Source organism: Hyperolius riggenbachi, chromosome 11 (genome assembly GCF_040937935.1).
Source record: "Hyperolius riggenbachi isolate aHypRig1 chromosome 11, aHypRig1.pri, whole genome shotgun sequence".
In the NCBI taxonomy this organism is placed as follows: domain Eukaryota; kingdom Metazoa; phylum Chordata; class Amphibia; order Anura; family Hyperoliidae; genus Hyperolius; species Hyperolius riggenbachi.
The window spans coordinates 121,222,888-121,244,101 of NC_090656.1; the positions used below are offsets into that span (position 1 = coordinate 121,222,888).

Genomic DNA, 21,214 nt, shown 5'->3' on the forward strand with positions numbered 1-21,214 from the left:
TTACATGGCAGGGTTCCCAAACTTGACAAAATTGGCCACTGGGTGACTGGGATTAATATTCAGAAATGTGGGTGGAGCCTAAAAACAGCCAATCAAAATTCACCTATTGATTTTCAAGGGGGAACATTTACATTGCTACCATTCTTACACTGTTAATGGCAGAGGTCTCAAACTTGATACAGTCAGTTATTGGGTGACTGGGGTCCAAATTCACTAAAGTGGGTGGAGCCACAAACAGCCAATCAGATTTTTTAGATTGATTTCAGCCATTCTGTTATTGGCAGGGTTCTCAAACTTGACACAGTTGGCCACTGGGTGACTGGGACTAATATTCAGGAAAGTGGGTGGAGCTTACAGCAGCCAATCAAAATTCACCTTTTGATTTTCAAGGGGAATATTTACATTGCTGCCATTCATACACTCTTAATGGCAGAGGCCTCAAATCTGGCAGTCAGTAATTGGGAGACTGGGGTTTAAATTCTGAAAAGGGAGTGGGCCAAAAACAGCCAATCAGATTTGTTGGTCATTTAGTGACTGTATGTCAAGGTTAGAAATAGTGGGCAGAGCCAAAAACAACTAACTTTTTACATGGGAAAATATAAATTGCAGCTATTCTTACACTGTTAATGGCAGGATTCTCAAACTTGACACAGTTGGTCACTGGGGAACTAGGATTAATATTCAGAAAAGTAGGTGGAGCCTACAAGAGCCAATCAAAATTCACCTATTTATGTTCAAGGGGAATATTGAAACTGCTGTCATTCTTACACTGTTAATGGCAGAGGCCACAAACCTGCTACAGTCGGTCGTCAAGTCACTGGGGTTCAAATTCACTAAAGGGGTGGAGCCACAAACAGCCAATCAGATTTGCTTTTTTTGGATGAACTGCTTCCATTCACACAATTTTGATGCTAGGAACCCAAAAGCTCACAACATTGGTCATTGAGTAGTGACTGTGTGTCAAGGTTACAAAAAGTGGGTGAAGACAAAAACAGCTTTTTCTGGGAAATTGTAAACTGCAGCCCTTCTTCACTGTTAATGGCAAGGTTCTCAAACTTTGCACACTTGGTTACTGGGTGACTGCGATTAATATTCAGAAAAATGGGTGGAGCCTAATAAAGCCAATCAAAATCACCTGTTGATTTTCAAGGGGAATATTCAAATTGCTGCAATTCTTGCACTGTTAATGGCACAAGCCTCAAACCTGGTACAGTTAGTCATTGGGGTTCAAATTCAGAAAAGGGGACAGAGCCACAAACAGTTTCATTTCTTGGGAAAATACTAATTATTGATTGCAAGGACTCCAAAGCTCACAAACTTGGTCATTGAGTGACTGTATGTCCAGGTTACAAAAAATAGGCAGAGCCAAAACCAAATTTCACTGGGAAAATTATAAACTGCAGGCCTTCTTACACTGTTAATGGCAGGGTTCCCAAACTTTGCTGAGATGGTCACTGGGTGACTGAGATTAATATTCAGGGAAGTGGGTGGAGCCTATAATAGCCAATCAAAATGTCACCTGTTGATTTTCAAGGGGAATATTTAAATTGCTTCCATTTCTATACTGGTAATAGAAGATGCCTCAAACCTGCTACAGTTGGTCATTGGGTGACTGGGTGTAACGAAAAATTCGCAACGCCGGATGGATTGCGGAAAAATGGTCGCATCCAGTCCGGCAAGCGGACTTTCCAACGCGGGATGCGGAAATTCGTCCGCATCCGCTGCGCAAACCCGTCCGAGCACTCTGCTCCAAACTCACCAGCATGCTGCTCACCAGGGCTCTGCCATCTTGCCTCTAGGGGGTGCGTGCGCACGCCAGACACGCCTTTATACTCTTAGAAAGCGTGTCAGCTGACCTCTGATTGGTTGCTGTCTGGGGTGGAGACTTATATCCCAGGCAGTATATAAGAAAGTGCTTTTCAGTCACACTTTGCGATACCCTGTGTCAGCACTCAGACCTAGTCAGCCTTGTCTCTGGTATTGTGTTATATATTGGTTTATCGCCAATATATACACATATTATACTGTCTTCACTATTTATACACATATAAATGCCTGTCTTCACTATTCTTCTGCTTCCTGATTCTGTACTTCGCCAGCCCGTACCGTTATCGACTATTGGCTTGGTTTCCGACTATTCTCTTGTCTCACGTTTCTGTACTGTTGCCGAACCTCATTTTGTCTGACCTTTCTCCCTTCAGTGGAACGTCTCCCACTGTAGGGTTCTATCAGAGGCTTGCCACTTGAGACAACCGCCTCTAGCAAACCCTTGCTGCTAGAGGTTGAGACTCCTCCATTACGTCCTTTGGAGGATCTCACACACGGGGTTCCCATTCAGAGGTAACCACACCTCTGAGGAATTACTGTGTGGTGGACTTTTCCACAATACTTGTGAATTCATACTGTATATCATTGTTGTCTGCTGTTCCAGCTTGCTGGAGGTTGTATTTCTGTGCCCTATAGAGGTACTCTATTGCACCAAGCATCTTCTTGCATCGGATTGTTCCGTGTCACGTTATACTTGCATTATTGGTGATTCTGCAGATCACCATATAATCAGGTATAGCATCTGTATTATTGGTGATACTGCAGATCATCAATAATCAGAAAGTCTGTGCTTGCTGACACTAATCGTTACACTGGGGTTCAAATGCTGGAGAGGGGCAGAGCCACAAACAGCCAATCTGATTTGTTTAATTTCTATGGTAATATACAAATTATTGATGCTAAAGACCCCAAAGGAACCAACACAAGTCAAATACATACCCGGGCAACGCCGGGTCATCAGTGGGTGGAGACAAATACAAATTTCACTGGGAAAATGTAAACTGCAGCCATTCTTACACTGTTAATGGGAGGGTTCTTAAACTTTGAACAGTTGGTCACTCAGTGAATGGGATTAATATTCAGAAAAGTGGGTGGAGCCTACAAAAGTGTATACAGCTTCACCTATTGCTTTTCAAGGGAATATTTAATTGCTACCATTCTTGCACTGTTAATGGCACAGGCCTCAAACCTGGTACAGTTGGTCATTGGGTGACTGGGGTTCAAATTCAGAAAAGGAGGTGGAGCCACAAACAACCCATCAGATTTTTTAATTTCAATGCAAATTGATGCCAAAGGTTATTGTGTGTTAGGATTAGAAAAAGTGGGTGGAGCCGACACCAGCCAAATACATACCCGGGCAACCAGCTAGTATATATATATATATACATATATATATATATATATATTCACAATCAGATATGTATATCAGACTTTAAAAATACGGGGACTGCTTTATTGAAGCAGCACAAGTAACTATTTTTTGATTGGTTTATTTCATTTGTGTGGACTAAGCAGAGCTATTACTGTGTATATAAATTATTTATGATGACCATTATCTGAAAAATAGAACATTTTATCATATTTTCTATTTTAAATACAGTTTAAATTCATTAGGAGTCTAAGTATTTTTTCCCCGACTCCAACTCCAGGTACACAAAAATTGCGCCTATTCCACACCGCTAATGGTAACACACGTTACCCCAGACGGTAACATAGCAATGCATGCATTAACCCGGTAACACGCATGGCACAAATAAGTTAATTGCTGGTTCCCTCCACTGCACTATTATTGGTAAAAATTGCCCTGTGCACCACAATTTTACCCGAGTTTAGCACATCAAGCCCTAGATGTCATATCTTACACATGCTCAGTCCATATCAACATACTTTAAATGGGTTTGTGCAGGAAAGGAAGAGTGACTAGATAATGTAGAAAACACCTTTGCTGTAGGAGACCAGGGATTGGATCCTGGCTGGAGCCAAAGCCTATGTGGGAAGTACTTTTGTGCCCAGTTTATTTATAGTGATGGGCCGAACCTCAGATTTTCGGTTCGGGAACTTCCGTGGAAGGTTTGGTTCGCACGAACTTTCGCGAACTGCAATAGACTTCAATGGGGAGGCGAACTTAAAATTTTAGAAAAATTTCTACCGGCTGGAAAAATTATAGAAAACATGTTTCAAGGGTTCTAATACCTGGAGGAAGACATGGTTGAGTGAAATACACATCAAAAGTCCCAGGCAAAAATCTACATTTCACATAAACCCCTATTTTAAGGTCACAAATCTCATTCAATGTTCAATTACAGGCCTACACTGCTTTACAACATCAGTAAGTGTATCCCTCTCTCCCTCCCTCTCTCACTCCCTCCCTCTCGCTCTCCCTCTCTGTGTTGGTGGTGGTATAGCTGTTAAGAGAGCTATCTACCATGCACTCAGACCTGGGTTCAATTCCCGGCCAAGGTATGTAAGCTGGCTTTTGAAAGCCTACAAATCTTTAAGCAAGCTAATTTTTCTCTAGGATATATCATAATGGTACATGCTAGGCTGGTTTCAGAATGTAGTGGTGGTGGTATAAAGGTTAAGAGTGCTATCTACCAAGCACTCAGACCTGGGTTCAATTCCCGGCCAAGGTATATAAGCTGGCTTTTGAAATTCTACAATTCCCTGGAAGATGAGACTCTCCTCCCCGAGTGAGGTAGGAAGGGAGTGAAGGAGTATTATAAGGAACAACAATTAGCTAGGAACAAGCCTATAAGAGCCTAACTGAACTCTCCCTAGCAGAGTCTGTCAGCAGCTGTCCCTTAACTAATTAGTGTAGGCAGACTAGTGAGTAAAACGGCACAAGGACCTTGCCTTTTATAAGGGGGGGTGGGACTCTAGGGGTGAGTGCAGTTTGATTGGCAACAATGTGCCTGCTGACAGTGATGTAGAGGGTCAAAGTTCTGCTCAATAGAGCATTATGGGGCGAATCGAACTTCCGGGAAAGTTCTCCATCGCAGGCGAACGCGAACCACCCGAAGTTCGCATGGAACCGTTCGCCGGCGAACCGTTCGGCCCATCTCTATTTATATACTCTGAAGAATGGTTAAGAAATCATAAATTCTGACAAATAATATGAATGATAACATAAAAAACTTAATTCACATGAAAAAAGTGTAACGGTTTTAGACCTCCCAAAAAAGGCTTTTGCCTATATGTTCGTTCGAGATCGGAGGAACAGATTGAACACTGCCAGAGTGCCCGCAAAGGCCACTGTTGTGAACTTCTCTGACAACAAAAAAAAAAAATCAGTAAGGGACCATTCACACTAGAGCGTTTTGCCGAAATCACCAGCAAAACGCTCTAGTGTGAGTGGGCCCTTACTGATTTTTATTTTTTTTTTGTCAGAAAAAAACGAGCGCTTTTTAAAGCGCTAGTGCAAAAATACCCTATGGGCCCATTCTTACTTGGGGCGATTTGCAATAATCGCGGGCGAGTAACGCAAATTGCCAAACGCAAACGTGTAGCCTGCACCATTTTCAGGCGATTTCCCGGCGATTGCGTTTCAGTGCTATAGAAGCACTAAACGCGATTGGTGAAAAAAAAATCGCCAAGTCTGAATGGCGATTTTTTTGCGTTAAACGCAAAAAAATCACCTGAGCAAAACGCTAGCAAAAGCAGTAGCGTTTTGCGTTTAGCATGAGTGAATGGGGCCTAAGTGTGATCTTTCTTAAGGTGCCCCACACATGGTACAATTTTTTCATTTTTTTTCCCCGATTAGATAATTTTGTTTAATTACTCCGTTAGAACGAATATAAAGATTTTTCCAATATGTACGATCACATGTTTATTAAAAAGCGGGATAATCGATAATTTTTTCTTGATAAAAAAAAAAAAAAAAGATTTTAAACTTTGACTTGATCGTTTTGGTCGAATAAATGGGAACATTTAAAGTTTTTATTGTACCATGTATGGGCACAGTGGCGGACATACAGCCGTCAAGTTCCATTTCTTGAGGGGCCCATTAAGTCTTGCGAGGTTTTTTTTTCCCCTTTTTTTAAACTTTTATTCCCTGGGGGGCCTGACTCCTATCCTCCCTCCTCTTATGCACAGCGGAAAAGCGGCAGATATAGCAAGGCTCCGGAGGGGTAAATCAGATGCTAGAGGGCCAGCCTCCAGGTCTACACTGTCTCCTCTGCAATGCCGCTCCCACTGCTCCTGATTTAGTGCAAGCGGCATACAGGGGAGACCGCGTGGACCTGGAGGCTGGACCTCTAGCGTCTGATTTATCCCACCAGGGCCTTACTGAATCTGGCGCTCTTCCGTGACACATAATAGGAAGGGGGACACCCCGAGGTGAGGGAGGTGGAGGATAGATAGCCTGGTGGGGGTGGGGGGCCCAATTTCTATCTGTTCACCATCCCACCTGGCTATCTATCTGCCCACCCAGCTATCTAACTGCCCACCCTGCCACCTGGCTATCCATCTGCCCACCCAGCTATCTAACTGCACACCCTCCCACCTGGCTATCTAACTACCCACCCGGCTATCTATCTGCCCACCCTCCCACCTGGTTATCCAACTGCCCACCCTGCTATCTATCTGCCTACCCTCCCACCCAGCTATCTATCTGCCCACCCTCTTAACCCCATCCGGCTATCTATCTTATCTGCCTACCCTCCCCCCACCAGGCTATCTGATCTGCTCCCCCAGGCTATCTATCTGATCTGCCCACCCTTCCACCAGGCTATTTTATCTGACCACCAGGCTATCTATCTGCCCATCCTCCCACTCTGCTATCTATTTGCCCACCCACACCAGGTAATCATCCAGCCAAACCAGGCAATTGTTTAGCCCACCCACCTTAAGTGTTCAGGCGCGGGGACAGACCAAAGGACATTGGCGCGGACTGATCAAGCAAGCACCATGGTCAGTCGGTATCGGTAAGCACTGACATCTTCTACAGCACTTTACAGAGTACATAGTCAGGTCACTGACTATCCTCAGAGGATCTCACAATATAATCCTGCCATAGTCATAGTCTAATGTCCTACCATATTATGAAGTATTTATATAGCAGTGACATCTTCAGCAGCACTTTACAGAGTACATATTCATGTCACTGACTATCCTCAGAGGATCTCACAATATAATCCTGCCATAGTCATAGTCTAATGTCCTACCATATTATTATGTATTTATATAGCACTGACATCTTCTGCAGCACTTTACAGAGTACATAGTCGTGTCACTGACTGTCCTCAGAGGAGCTTACAATCTAATCTCAGCTATATGTATAGTAAGTAGGACATCATTTTTTATTAGAAGAGGAGGGTTCATTCAAAGTTTCCTGTTGATGTCCACTGTCAGTGAATTACTAACTGCTGCTACGTTCATGTACTTTTGGCCCTGCTCATGACCCGTCATTACCGCGCCCACTTTCCAGTGCATGGACAAGCTACGTGCGCCACAGGTTCCCTACCCCTGCGGTGGATCTAGCACTCCCATAGCACCCGCAAAAAAAAAAAAAAAAAAAAAAAAATCTTGGAGGCATCCACTGTTTACAATCCACTGCCTTGTCTTCCCACTGCACCTACTGCCTCCTAACTCACTCACCCTCTGTAATAGGTTCCAGCCAGGTAATTTAACACTGCCACTGCAGACTGCACTATCTTTGCCTAGATTAATTTGCATTTGCTCCAGTCAGCTCCACACTTCAGTCAGAAACATCTGATTTGCATGCTTGTTCGGGGTCTATGGCTAAATGTATTAGAGGCAGGACAGCCGGGTAATGTGCATTGTTTAAAAGGAAATAAATATGTCAGCCTCCATATCCCCTCTCATCTCAGGTGTGTATTCAAGTATAAAAGACAGAGCCTGTCATGTCATGCTCTGTCTTGATGCAGGATTGGGGCTAAGTTTTGCTTTTGTTCAGTAACCTGCATAATGCAGGTGTTACATGTATGCATCAAGAAATATTTCTGGGCCTCAGGGAAGGTTGCCATACACTGGATTGGTAAATTTATGCAATGTGTAACCACACCCAATTGGCCACACCCACTTTAAGCTGCCTGTCAGGGGCCCGCAATTGGTATTTTCAACAGGGGCCCGCTCCTGGCTGTGTCCGCCACTGTATGGGCCCCATTTCTCTTTACTTTACAATCAATCATATACAGTCAGGTAACCTGTCTTAGTGAAGAACATGAGCACCCACATATCATTTATGCATTCTTATTCTTTTGAATGCTTTTTTTGTTTTTCTGGCAGATCAAAGTTTGTTCAAGGAGTGATGCTGACACATTGTAATTACAGCAAAAGGTTACCATCACCTTAGTGCATTAAACATCTGATTGTCTGTCAACAGTGGCCAATTTATAACCTAAAGAAGCACATGTAATGTAAAGGTCAAGACTGTATTTACTTATCAGTTGAAATGTGTTAGCTATCCTGTTTGTAAAAGCGTTAAGTGGTGTGCAATTGATATACTATACACCTAGAAATGCTTAAAGTGACACTTAAGCCGGAAAAAAAAAGAGTTTTACTCACCTGGGGCTTTCCTCACCCCCCTGCAGCTGATCGGTGCCCTCGTCGTGTCCCTCCAATCCTCCTGTCCCCGCCGGCGGCTACTTCCGGTTTCGCCATCATTGTCCGTCAGGCTGGGAACGCGATTGCGGCAAGGAAGGTCACAATAGCAGCATAGGGGGAGATATTGTGGCTGGGAACGCGAAGAATGACTCGCGTTCCCAGCCTGGCGGACGGTGACGGTCGAAACCGGAAGTAGCCGCCGGCGGGGACGGGAGGATCGCCGGCTTAAAGAGAGTCTGAAGCGAGAATAAATCTCGCTTCAGACCTCATAGATAGCAGGGGCATGTGTTTGCCCCTGCTAAAACAACGCTAAAACGCGGCTTAACGGGGGTCCCTTCACCCCCAAATCCCCTCCGTTCAGCCGGGGAGCGCTTCCACATTGGGTCAGGGCTAACCACCGCAGCCCTGCCTCATGCGTGTCTATCAGACGCGTACCTCCGCCTCTCCCCCGCCCCTCTCAGTCTTCCTTTCAGACTACATTGACCATTTTCTCCAGCCAATCGTCCTACACACAGAAGCCTATACGAGGGATTCCATGCACGTACTTGAGATTCTGGCACAGTACCAGTGGAAAAACAGTTTTCTATGGGCATCCTTAGATGTATGCTCATTGTACACATGCATCCCGCACGATAAAGGACTGGAAGCCGTCAATTACTTCTTGCTCCAAGACGGCTCTTTCAACCCTGAACAAGCACAGTTCATCTTGGACCTCCTGGACTTTGCACTCAAACACAATTATTTCACCTATATGAACCGCTTTTTTCCTTCAAACCTGTGGAACTTCGATGGGGGCTGGATTTGCCCCCAGCTTTGCAAACCTATTCATGGCATACTGGGAACATCAATACATCTGGTCTGAACATGCCTTTAAGGAAAATATAGTTTTATATACTCATTATATAGATGACATCCTGCTCATTTGGGACAGATCGATAGGAAGATTTGAAGAATTCGTGGAATATTGCAACAACAGCACTACCAGCTTAAAGTTTACATCAGTTATAAATAAGGATAAGCTGGTTTTCCTTGATCTGGAATTATCAACAGATGATGACTTACAAATCTGTACACAAACCCACTTTAAAGAGACAGCGGGGAATTCATACCTACACGCTGCCAGCTGTCATCACCCGAAATGGATAAGTAACATACCACGTAGTCAGTTCTGTAGGCTCAGGAGGAACTGTACCAGGGATCAAGACTATCTAAAACAAGCAGAACAGCTGGGTAAAAAATTCAGAGAAAAGGGTTATGAAGAAGAAAACATCAAAGCAGCGATAGAGGAGTACCAACAAAAAGGAAAACACGAAGAAGAGAAGAAGAAGACAGAGGAGGGAAAGGACCATGGACCAACTTTCATTACTGGCTACACAGAAAGTTCCCGACGGATTCAGAGTATAATCAGAAGGCACTGGCCTATCATTCTACAGGATCCCCTTCTACAATAAACTTTGCCAGAAAAACCTAAGGTCATCTTCAAAAAAGCGCGTTCCCTTAAAAACCAAATTGCCCCAAGTAATAAAAGAAACGAACCTCCCCAAACGTGGTTGAGAAGCAGTATAGTGGGGAACTTCAGATGTGGGAAACATGGCCAAAAAAACTTTTGAGCACCCAGAAGGTTGGCTCATCCCAGCAAAGCAATTCATAAACTGTGCCTCAGATTTTGTAATCTATGTCTTAGAATGCAGTTGCAGAAAACTTTACGTCGGGAGGACAACTAGGCCTTTAAGAAAAAGACTTGGGGAATACAAATGCAACATTATATCCAAGTCCGAGAAACATAGTGTCCCCAGACACTTTGCGAAATACCACCAATCAGATCCGAACAATCTGAGGATATTTGGCCTGGAGCAAATCCCTGCAACTATACCAAGAGGTCTAAGATACAAGAAACTTTGCGAACAAGAGGTATACTGTATCTTCAAGCTAGACTGTTTATCACCAAAAGGCCTAAATGAAGACCTGGAAGTCCACAGCTTCCTACAATGAATATACACTCCTGGAACCTCAACCACCCCTGGGGTTTCCCACTCCCCAGGGTCTCCGTGTCCCTCCGATTCGACCCCCCCCCTCCTCCTCCCTTTCCCATTGACCCCAGTTCTTCCCCAACCACAACCCCCCCCCCCTCCCCCTTTCCCCCCCTTCCTTTTTGCCCTTCCCCACCCCACCTCCGGTTAGGGACCTAATATGTAGAACTGCCCATGAACTCTGGAAGTATTGGACTCAAAAGAAGACCCCTTAGCCTGCAGTTGTTAATCTAATTTCTAACTGTATTTCTTATGCCATTTTCATATGCTTTTATGATGCAACTTCCTATTTCCGATCAAGTTTTGTGATTTTGATGCATTTTTCATGTATTTTTTGAGCATTTTTTATGCATTTTTTTAGGCATTTTTTATGCATTTGTTGTGCATTTTTAGAGCATTTTTGTAAATTATAACCATGTCTGCAGCACACCACCATGCCTTAGGAGAATATAGCTCCACCCCCACTGGACAGGCGCGCCCTTAAATTCAGCATTCATGCAGCTTATTGTTACGCTTACCTTGCATTAGTACACCCGTAAACTTGATTTCCCACTAGTGCCAGACACCGATGCGACCTTAACGTCGCATTTGTAGCCTTACATCCATTGCATACCAACCAGATATGCACCCCGCCCGCCGCACTATGAAATTCATTTCAGGGCGGGGCGGTCCGAAATACAGACCCCATGGTTAACATGTTGTGGTATAGCACCATAGGACATGACCTATGTCCGTGGAGCACACTTGTACCATTTACCCCACTTATAAACTAAATTCATTTTCCAAGCCCACCTATACAAACAGCTCGTGGATTAATTGTAGCACCATTGTTCTTCATTTTTATTTTTATTACCATTTTCAATCCCAGCAAAGGTAATATTTAAGCTCATGGGAACGTTTTTAAACTAATAAAGTTTTTTGTTTTAAATACACCCGCCCATCAATAAGGACACGCCAGATAGGCGGAGTCCTACATTCCAATATCTCCAAGCACTCCCACTCTGGGAGGTATAAATAAGAGCCGTATGGACCGTAGCGTCACCTGACGAAGGCGTGCTTACACCGAAACGCGTCGTGACGTCATACGGCTCCAGCGCAACAGGCTCCGCCCACCGCAATTCACCCCCGCCGACACCACCGCTCCTGCTGCCCCGGCCAGGCACAGGAGCAGGGAGAGAAGCGCCAGCAGGCCTGAGGGTGAAGGGACCCCCGTTTAGCCACGGGAGAGCGGCATTTTAGCAGGGGCACACGTGCCCCTGCTAACTATGAGCTCTGAAGCGAGAATTATTCTCGCTTCAGAGTCTCTTTAAGGTTCACTTTAATCTAAAACAGTTGAAAAATTAAAGTTAAAAATGTTTAGAAATTACTGTATGTTGAGTTGGTATATAATTGATGTTATAATTTAAGTATTATATGTAGGCCTCAGTTATTTGAACGGAGTTAGTTGAAAGGCTTGATTTGCACATGGTCTCTTTAAGCATAATTTCTCAGAGAGAAATTATGAAGACTTTTACCAGAAGGACAGGGACACTATCTGTTCAAATGTACAGACTTTCAGACTGCAAAGGGGAAAACAGAGGCCAATATTTAATAAGCAGAGAACATTCCTGTATGTAAGGGAAAGGGATCATAGAATATTAATCAAGTAGGTGGGTATTATGACACCACAAGGGGTCTGAGCCACTAGTCGGTTTTGGGGGATGGCACAGATGAGGTCACATTTAACTCTTTCCTAGTCAGTATTAAGCTTCCTGCCGATTTACTTAATTTTTTTTTGCTGGACGCAGCTAGCACTTTGCTAGCTGTGTCAGCACACCGATCGCCGCCGCCGCCGCGCTCGATCGCCGCTATCCGTCGCGCCGCGCCCCCCCCAGACCCCGTGCGCTGCCTGGCCAATCAGTGCCAGGCAGCGCCGAGGGGTGGCCCGGGACTCCTAATGACGTCACGACGTCGCTGATGTCATCCCACCCCGTCGCCATGGCGACGGGGGAAGCCCTCTAGGAAATTCCGTTCTTTGAATGGGATTTCCTGATCGGAGATCGCCGAAGGCGATCAAAGCGGGCGGGGGGATGCCGCTGAGCAGCGGCTATCATGTAGCGAGCCCTAGGCTCGCTACATGATTTAAAAAAAAAAAAAAAAACTGCTGCGTTGCCTCCTGGTGGAAATAATGAAACCGCCAGGAGGGTTAAAGGGCAGGATGGGCCAATGGAGCGCACTCTTACTTTCATGCTCTCTATCTGCTGACTGGAACCCCTAATTATTTTCCTTTATTTCTGTAAGCTGATATAATGTATGTTGTATATACTTAGTTTAGATGTAACTTAGAATAGAAAGAAGATAACCTGACTAACATTCAGGAGGAAGGTTAGTCAAGAGCTTGTAACGCAAATGAACTAGAAGAAGAATCTGCTTGGCTAAGATGTAATAAACTGTATCTGTATATCTGTTTACTGAATAAAGAACTTGGAACTTGAAGATGCCTAAGAAAGTCTATCTCCTATGCTGTGTGCTGTGATGAGTAGTGTTTGCAGCTCTTACTAGTGAGCCGCTGGTTTCCCGGAAGAAAGGTGTGTTGCCGAGAGAAACATATAGTTTCTAACAATTGACACAAAACGTCAGCTATGAATGTTAAGATATCATACTATCCATGTAAATAAGGTTACCTAAGTCAAAAACACATACTGAGCCAAATCAGGGCTGGCCTTAGGTTTCACAGCGCCCTGAGCGTAACCAGATTTTGGTGCCCCCCATTCCCATTTATCCTCTTTGCACGCACGCACACACACGCCCATGTGCAAGATCCCCCTTAGTATACAGTTGTGTTTAAAATTATTCAACCCCCAATGCTGTAAATGGTTTTAGGGAATTTAGTGAACATTTGTAATTGTGTTCAGAATGAAATCTTAAAAGGACTTTGTAAAGAACCAAATGCAACGAAAATGACATCAATTGTTTTTGTAATACAGCCTTACATTTTTTTTTTATTTTTTTTTTATGATTTCTTCATTGACACAATTATTCAACCCCTTAAACACTACCACTCTTAAGAACAGAGGTTCATTCAAGTGTTTTCGATCAGGTATTGAAAACACCTGTGAATGTTAACGAGCAGCAATCAAGCATAATAAGCACCAACTAGGAAGATTTAAAATGAATGTGATACTCAGCTCCTTCTAGACATTTACTGGTGTGTTTACAAACATGGTAAAGTCAAGAGAATGGTCCAGGAAGACAAGAGAAGAGGTGATTTCTCTTCATAGGAAGGGCAATGGCTATAAGAAGAATGCAAAGATGATAAACATACCAAGAGACACCATAGGAAGCATAATTCGCAAATTCAAGGCAAAGAGCACTGTTGAAACGCTACCTGGTCGTGGCAGAAAGAAGATGCTGACTTTGACTGCTGTGCGCTACCTGAATCGCAAAGTGGAAAAAAGTCCCCGTGTGACTGCTGAGGAACTGAAAAAAAGATTTGTCAGATGCGGGTACTGAACTTTTAGCTCAGACAATAAGGCGCACACTGCTCAATGAAGGCCTCCATGCCAGAACTCCCAGGCGCACCCCTGGGAGTCTCTTTTCTGTGCTCACATTATTATCAGTTTTATTCAACCCCCAAGTGACATTCATTCTTAGTACAACATCCTTTTCCAGTTATAACTAGAGATGTAGCGAACGGTTCCCGAACCGTTCGCCGGCGAACATCTCTCAATACATGGGGCTTTTACTACTTCCGGGTCGCTCTGACCCGGAGTAGTACGCCTGCGCTGCCCGGCGAAGTGCGTCCTAGATCGCGCTCCTGTTGCCGGGCACTCTCTGTGCATGTGCGTGACGTTATGAACGACGTCACGCACATGCGCAGAGAGTGCCCGGCAACAGGAGCGCGATCTAGGACGCGCTTTGCTGGGCAGCGCAGGCGTACTACTCCGGGTCAGTGCGACCCGGAAGTAGTAAAAGCCCCAGAGATGTTCGCCGAGCGAACAGTTCGCAACATCTCTAGTTATAACAGCTTTTGAAAGTGAAGCATAGCTTGACACAAGTGTCTTGCAGCGATCTATATGTATCTTAGCCCATTCTTCATGGGCAAAAGCCTCCAGTTCAGTCACATTCTTAGGCTTGTGCGCTGCAACTGCTTTCTTTTAAGTCCCACCAAAGGTTCTCAATCGGATTTAAGTCTGATGACTGTGATGGCCACTCCAAAATGTTCCAGCCTTTAATCTGCAACCACGCTCTAGTGGACTTGGAGGTATGCTTGGGATTATTGAAAGGTCCAACGTCTCCAAAGCCTTAGGTTTGTGACAGACTGCATCACATTTTCATCCACTATCTCCTGGTACTGAAGAGAATTCATGGTACCTTGCACGTTCTGAAGCTTCCCTGTACCTGCAGAAGCAAAACAGCCCTAAAGCATGATTGACCCCTGCCATGCTTCACAGTAGGCAAGGTGTTCTTTTCTTCATAGGCCTTGTTCTTCCTCCTCCAAACATAGCGTTGATTCATGGACCCAAACAGTTCTAATTTTGTTTCATCAGTACACAGAACACTATCCCAAAACTTTTGTGGTTTGTCCACATGACTTTTGGCATACTGCAGTCGACTCTTCTTATTCTTTGCAGACAGCAAGGGGGTGCGCGTCTGGGAGTTCTGGCATGGAGGCCTTCATTGAGCAGTGTGCGCCTTATTGTCTGAGCTGAAAGTTCAGTACCCGCATCTGACAAATCTTTTTTCAGTTCCTCAGCAGTCACACGGGGACTTTTAAAGAGAACCCGAGGTGGGTTTGAAGAATATTATCTGCATACAGAGGGTGGATCTGCCTATACAGCCCAGCCTCTGTTGCTATCCCAAACCCCCCTAAGGTCCCCCTGCACTCTGCAATCCCTCATAAATCACAGCCACGCTGCTGACAAACAGCTTGTCAGAGCTGGCTGTGTTTATCTCTATAGTGTCAGTCTGCTGCTCTCCCCGCCTCCTGCAGAACTCCAGTCCCCGCCTGCATCCCTTCCCTCCATGCTGATTGGAGGGAAGGGATGGGGGCAGGGACCGGAGCTATGCAGGAGGCGGGGGAGCAGCTGAGACTGACACTACAGATGTAAACACAGCCTCACAGCATGGCTGTGATTTATGAGGGATTGTAGAGTGCAGGGGGACCTTAGTGGGGTTTGGGATAGCAACAGAGGCTGGGCTGTATATGCAGATCCGGCCTCTGTATGCTGAAAACATTCTTTAAAACACACCTCGGGTTCTCTTCAAATAACCGTGATATACCCTCATGGCATACATATTTAAAAAGCTGCATACACAAGGTAACCATTTATGTATTCTATTCCAAATTCTGCCCCTTTGTTTTCTTTTAACAAGCTTCTTACTTTGGTACAGAATATATGAAAATAAAAAAAATGTATTGCTTTTTTAATTCAGTTTGTCACTAAAAGAAATTCACAAGACATAGGCCTCAACCCTAAAACAGCCTAAAATGCAATCTACAACTTATCACGATACCACATTTAATTTTATATCTAGCTGGGCTGGTGTACTCAAACACATTAAAATGTGCACTACATGTTGAAAATCCCCCATGAAAAAACCATGGCCATTTTCTGCGATGAGAATGTGGTCCCAGCCTAAGATCGATCTCTGGTTGCATGCATTTTGGCATGTTTGCAAATCCTTTCATTATGATGAATAGAAGCACAACCGCACTGGAGAAAAACACAGAGCAATGCAGTGCCATGAGTCATGTTGGCCAACTGCATTGCCCACAGCGTAAAGATGGTAACAAGGCCTTAGGCAGGGAACACACTTGCTAGAATTGTGTGCAAAACATGCATGGCTGCACTGACCATTGAAGGCAATTTCCCCATTTGGGAAAACGCACGTTGTTACAGTTCGTTCACATTTTGCGGTCGTGGTTTTCCACGCATTTTTAAAAATTGCACAGCTTTCTACTTTTTTCCCCGCATGACGGTGACCCAAATTACATTGTATTCTGCCGCATCACAAAAATATGAGAACGAATGGGAAACATCGTGGGTGGAAAATGTAAATGGTAACACACTGCGATGTAGACCCTAGAGTCCTGAAAAGAAACGCCCCTGCAGTTGTTTTTTCCATGCCTAAGTAGAGATTGATTATTTTTTTGGCTGCAACAGTAATCATTCACACAAAAAACAGGCAGTGTTTCTCAAACCTGTCCTCGTGACTAGGGATGGCCCGGACTAGGAGAACTAATGGAGAAGCATGTGATCAGTTTGATCAGCTGATAGATTTGTAAGGTCCTGATTTGCTGTTATGACTTACTGGTTTAACATGATCAGGACCAGCAAATCAGAACCTTACAAATCTATCAGCTGATCATACTGACCACATGCTTCTCCATCAGTTCTCCTAAGCAGGGCCATCCTTAGGGCCTGTTCAGACTATGCGCGTTCCTGGACGTTTTCAGGGAACGTGTCTGGGTACCAAAAACGCATAGGAACGGCTCCTAATGCTTTTGAATGGGCTAGTTCACATGTATGCGTATGAGACGCATACGTTTCTCATCCGCATTGCTGCACGCAGTTCTGTGCGATACGCATAGAAACGGACGCAATGAAAGTCTATGGACGCGTATCAAAAACGCGTACTATTGCGTTTTTAGCGTCCGTTTTCCTCTGCGGTTCCCATAATTTTTTTTTCCCCCTGGGTCACGTGTGTGTGCAAAACGCAATAGAATATGCATTAGAACGCAAGAAAAACGCATGCGTTTTTCACCTTGCGTTTCTTTGATTTTAAACGCATTCTTCATACGCAGATAGTCTGAACAGGCCCTTACTCATGACTCCCCAACAGTGCATGTTGTGCAGGCAACCTCACCTATGCACAGCTGGGGTAATTAGTTTCTAAACTACGTGGATTTCATGTAGCTGAGACACTAATTATCCCACCTGTGCAGGATGGCTGCAAAACATGCACCGTTGGGGAGTCACAAGGACAGGTTTGAGAAACACTGGCTTAGCAAACACATTCCCTTGCATCAATCATGCTGTCTTTAAAGAGACTCTGAAGTCTCCCTATAATTAGGTTTGTAGTTTAAAAACCTCATTAATATTATAGTCCGACCTAAAACGCAGCAGAACCGCGGCTGAAAACCCTCTCGATCATCCCAAACTCACGGGGGGTACACTGAGGCAACTTCCGCATAGAGGCAGTGCAGCTCTGCCTCTATGCGCGTCAATCAGCGCTGATTGCCGCCTCTCCCCCGCCCCTCTCAGTCTTCCTTCAGGCAGGGAACACACTTGACTTTCAGTTTTCCCCGCGTGTTTTTCTGCATACTTTTTCTGCACACCAAGTGTGTTTCCATGCAGGAAAACGCGCGCTTTTTTTCACAGCAGCTGATGTAATTGATAGAGAAAACTGCCAAAATGTGCAGAATCAGGATGCAGAATGTCAGTTTTTTTTCTGCATGCGAACAACACAGTAAGTGTGCACTAGCCCATTGATTAACATGAGTTCTCAGTTTTTCTGTGCAGAAAACGCGTACGAAAACTTTCAAGTGTGTTCCCTGCCTCACTGATAGGGGCGGGGGAGAGGCAGAGATACACGCTGATTGACGCGCATAGAGGCGGCAGCAAAATCCACGATCAAGAAAGTTGTGCATTTTGCCTGCCCTGTACCCCCATGAGTTTGGGGTGATCGAGGGGGTTTTCAGCCGCGATTTTGCTGCGTTTTAGGTCGGACTATAATGTTAATGAGGTTTTTAAAATAAAAAGCTCATTTCAGGTAGACTTCAGAGTCTCTTTAAAGGGAAGTGTGAACTACAAAAAAAAAAAAAAAAACAGGTCTACTTACCTGGGGCTTCCTCCTGCCCCTGGCAGCCTATGTGTCCCTCGCTGCAGCTCCGGTGTCCCAGGAACCCGTGTATAAACTTTTAATGACTGCCGCCTGTAGCGATCAGATGTGATAGCTAGGGCGAAAGTTTTCTGCTCTACAGATGTCTCGCTCTGTAGTTGCCTAGCGATGCATCTGTACAGCCCTATGGCCCCCCAAACTGTCGCCCTAGTGAACGCACCTGATTGCCACAGACGCACAGACTAGAAATAACGGTCTACCACATGCTCCGCTAGCAATACAATATAGCATATGGGGCATCCTTTTAACCTGAAAGGGCCAAATAATTCATTTTTATTTGTTTTATAACTGTGGGACCTATCATGGGAAAATTAGGAAGGGCCAAAAGTGAAAAAAATTGGTCTTTTTTGCATTTACACATAATTTTCCCCCATAAATAAAATTGTTGTTGGAAAAAAAGTATTACCCAAAGAAAGCCTAGATTGTAGTGAGGAAAAAACAAAGTGTATATCACTAAGATGGCATAAGTACTTAAAAAGTTACTGCTGTATCAAAACGCGGCACAGCTAAAGTCAGTGCAGTTTCTAGGATAAAATGCACCCAGGGCGAGGGTGCAAAAATTACTAGCCAGGTCTAGTTTCACTTAGTATAGGTCCCCCCAGTATAGGTAGCCAAGAATAGGTACCCCAGTATAGGTAGCCAGGCATAGGTGAGCCAGTATAGTTGCCCCTGGTATAGGTTAGCCAGGTAGGTGCCTCCAGTATAGGTAGCCAGTATAGTTGCCCCCAGTATAGGTTAGATAGGCAGGCGCCCCCAGTATAAGTTAGATAGGTAGGTGCCCCAGTACAGGTTAGATAGGTAGGTGCCCCCAGTATAGGTTAGTTAGGTAGGTGCCTGCAATATAGGTAGCCAGTATAGTTGCCACCTGTATAGGCTAGCTAGGTAGGTAGGTGCCCCCAATACAGGTTAGATAAGTAAGTACCCCCAGTATAGGTTTGATAGGTAGGTGCCCCCCAGTATAGGTTAGATTAGGTAGGTGCCCGCCAGTATAAGTTAGATTAGGTAGCTGCCCTCCAGTATAGGTGAGATAGGTAGCTGCCCCCCAGTATAGGTGAGATAGGTAGGTGCCCCCCAGTATAGGTTAGATTAGGTAGGTGGCCCCCAGTATAGGTTAGATTAGGTAGCTGCCCCCCAGTATAGATGAGATAGGTAGCTGCCCCCCATTATAGGTGAGATAGGTAGCTGCCCCCAAGTATAGGTGAGATTCGGTAGGTGTCCCCCAATATAGGTTAGATAGGCAGCTTCCCCCCATAATGGAGGGGGGAGCCGGAGCCGCGGGGAGGGCAGCCCGACCTCTCCCTCCTTCTCCCCGGGTGCCCTCCGTGCTCCCCCCTCAGATCAGATGCAGAGTAATTAATTAGCGCAGCAGGAAGCGTACATAACTACTCACCTCCCTGCGTTCCACTGGCCGCTCACTCGCCGCTGATCTTCCCCTCTCGGCATAGACGCTCGCTGATACACACACTGCTTCCGGCTAAACAGGAAGCAGCGTGTGTATCAGCGTCTAGGCCGAGAGATCAGCAGCGAGTGAGCGGCCAGTGGAACGCAGGGAGGTGATTAGTTATGTATGCTTCCTGCTGCGCTAATTAATGACTCTGCATCTGATCTGAGGGGGGGGGGGCACGGAGGGCGGCTCGGGGAGAGGCAGGGAGAGATCAGCCTGCCCTCCCCGCGGCTCCGGCTCCCCCCTCCATTAAAGCGCCCCCCTCCCAACAGCGCCCAGGGCGGCGGCACGGGCTGCACAGCCCTAAAAACGGGCATGGCTAAAGTGATAAAAATGTCAGGAACCTTGAGGGCCCTTTCACACTGGTGCAGTAAGTTGACGTACTGCTACCGCAGCCTAATGCAACCCTATGGAGAAATACTTCCCACATTGCTGTACGCTGTGCCAGATGTGCCTAATCTACTGCTAGCGCAGAACTACGTTACCGTGCGAGATCCGCGGCGACCTGCGTCGGCCCAGAAGTCATCTTAGTCTATAACTACGCGGGTTTTTTAAAAGAGTTGATGTCGCGGCACGCATACGCTGAAGCTTATTTTTACAACCCGCTTTTGCACACTTCTGCATACCCTGAAGCAGGAAGTGATTGCAAGCGCACATCACTTCCTGCTTGGCCGATTGCCAGACAGTAAACACAGCATACTAACGCAGTGTTCCCTGATGGCCTGTTTCTGGCGGTGCGATGCAGTGCAGCGCACCCAACGCAACGCTACCACCAGTTAGGGATACAAACGGTGGACCGCTAACCAATTACAACTTACTTATAAAATACCTTCAAAGCTCCCAGCATGCAAGAAAATCCTTAAAATAAGTCTGATATTACTTCTTACCTAAGTTGCAATGGCATTTTGCAATGGCTAAAAGCTGAAAAGCTATTTTTAGATAGGATGAAAAATTATTTCCTGGGCCATGGGCCCATATGCAATTAACTTTTTCTCCTGAGTTTTCTCCTAGGAGATATTTTTTATCTTTAATTTAAAATACCTTTACAGCACTTTTCAACTGAAGCAGCGAGTGAGCGGCCAGTGGAACGCAGGGAGGTGATTAGTTATGTATGCTTCCTGCTGCGCTAATTAATGACTCTGCATCTGATCTGAGGGGGGGGGGGGCACGGAGGGCGGCTCGGGGAGAGGCAGGGAGAGATCAGCCTGCCCTCCCCGCGGCTCCGGCTCCCCCCTCCATTAAAGCGCCCCCCTCCCAACAGCGCCCAGGGCGGCGGCACGGGCTGCACAGCCCTAAAAACGGGCATGGCTAAAGTGATAAAAATGTCAGGAACCTTGAGGGCCCTTTCACACTGGTGCAGTAAGTTGACGTACTGCTACCGCAGCCTAATGCAACCCTATGGAGAAATACTTCCCACATTGCTGTACGCTGTGCCAGATGTGCCTAATCTACTGCTAGCGCAGAA

General features: G+C 45.4%; 1 protein-coding gene across 1 annotated transcript in view; it reads right to left on the reverse strand.

Annotated features, from left to right (window-relative positions):
* LOC137537870 (mucin-2-like) overlaps nt 1–21,214 on the reverse strand; it is a 327,684-nt gene that overhangs the window by 211,240 nt on the left and 95,230 nt on the right. The window lies entirely within an intron of this gene.